We start from the raw sequence: 1,749 nt of genomic DNA, 5'->3' as shown, positions 1-1,749 counted from the left end.
TGATGTATATATTTCCATGGGTATAAAATTGGAGAAGTTAATCATTTTGTCAGCACGCTTAAAACATCTTGTTCGGTTACCATGGAACCGGCGGTCATTTTGGATTTTGTATACCTATTTTGATTCCACTTTATTTGTACAGATAAAGAAGAGATCTAAAAAATTGTTTTGAGGAATTTATTTTTATATATGCTTTAGTTTCCATCGTGGCACTTGAAAATCGGCTTATTGCATTATTGTGACTCCCCCCCCCCCCCCCCCGGAAAAATCAAGCTATCGGAGGCCATTTATCAAAAGCTAAATTTGCACCCCAAAAAAATTCATCTATACTTTTTTTTGATATTATTAACACCGCAGAAATAGAATCGGGGTTTCCTTCCAAAACTTAAGCATATAAGCGGTACAAAACATGTGTTTTAAAACAAAAAAAGTATTTACTCTTCAAAAGTCCCTACCCTCTGCTCTAAAATGACTTCAAACACCACTTTAGGATACAGAAACGCTTACATACGTGTTTGGACATTGTTCAGGAAATATCCAGGAAATACAAAAAGTAATCACCCCAGTTTTCATAATTTCACCCAAAAACACAATTTTTAGGTGCCCTTAACACCAAAAACTGTCTTCCAGAATCGGGTTCACTTTATTGGTTTCTCTCTTTTTTTACTTTCTTTCTTTTGAGGACTTCTGAGGTCAGGTCAATGCGCTCAGCTTTACGAATATATGTGCAACGTCGTGGTGAAATCAGGCGCTCGTCCAAAATAATGAAAAAGAAGAAACCGACTTTTTCCCACCTTTGAGTAATTTTATTCTTTTTAAAAAAAATATTCGGGATAGGTATATTTTATGCCAATTTAAAATTGCACTCCTGCGTGGACTTTACTGAAAGTCGTTGATCAACAGCACAACCCCCCCCCCCCCCCCTCCCCTTCCCGCCCCTTGCCAAAAAATATCCCAACAAAAACACAATTAATTTGCAGTTTCATCGAGTGTTTTCTTCCGTCTACTGGAAAGTTGTATTCTTCTCAGCTCTAGTAGACCCTCACAGGCAAGTCCGAAGCAGCCTGCCTCCAGAATAAATGTTTAATTGTGGTGGAGGACCCGAGAAAGATGCACAGTTACAGTGTACGACTATGTTGGTGTTTCTGTGTGTGTGTGGACGAAAGCTAGTGTTGATTCTTTTGTTCTTTGTCTTTCTTTTTAATTTTTTTCGGGGGGGGGGAAGGGGGGAAGGGGGAAGGAAAGTTAAAATACAATGTTTTTACCCTGCTTTCCACACAAGTTAGATAATTTAGGAGGCGGGCCTCGGACCCCACTCTCACGGCCAACCCACACCTCCCAGTTGAAAGACCGAGATACACGATAATTATTTTCCCTCACTTGGGACTAGAACCCAGTTTTCCTGCGTGCGACAGCGAAGCGCTATCCGTTGTACCACAGACGCCAATGTTAGTTTGTAGTTGTTGGAGACTCTTTATCCAGTTGCCAGCGCCGTAAAACCACTTACCAAAACAAAAACAAACCTCATAGTTTTTCTAGTGTTGTGTACCTAATAAGACCATTATCTTATGTTTTACATCCCTATCTATCTATCTATCTATCTATCTATCTATCTATCTATCTATCTATCTATCTATCTATCTATCTATCTATCTATCTATCTATCTATCTATCTATCTATACATCCGTGTTGAGCGGGATTCTGCAGCTCAGCACAAAGATGGAGATTCTCGATAATGCTGACTTCTT

This window comes from Aplysia californica, unplaced genomic scaffold (assembly GCF_000002075.1).
Source record: "Aplysia californica isolate F4 #8 unplaced genomic scaffold, AplCal3.0 scaffold00042, whole genome shotgun sequence".
NCBI lineage: Eukaryota > Metazoa > Mollusca > Gastropoda > Aplysiida > Aplysiidae > Aplysia > Aplysia californica.
This window is presented reverse-complemented; position numbering follows the sequence as displayed.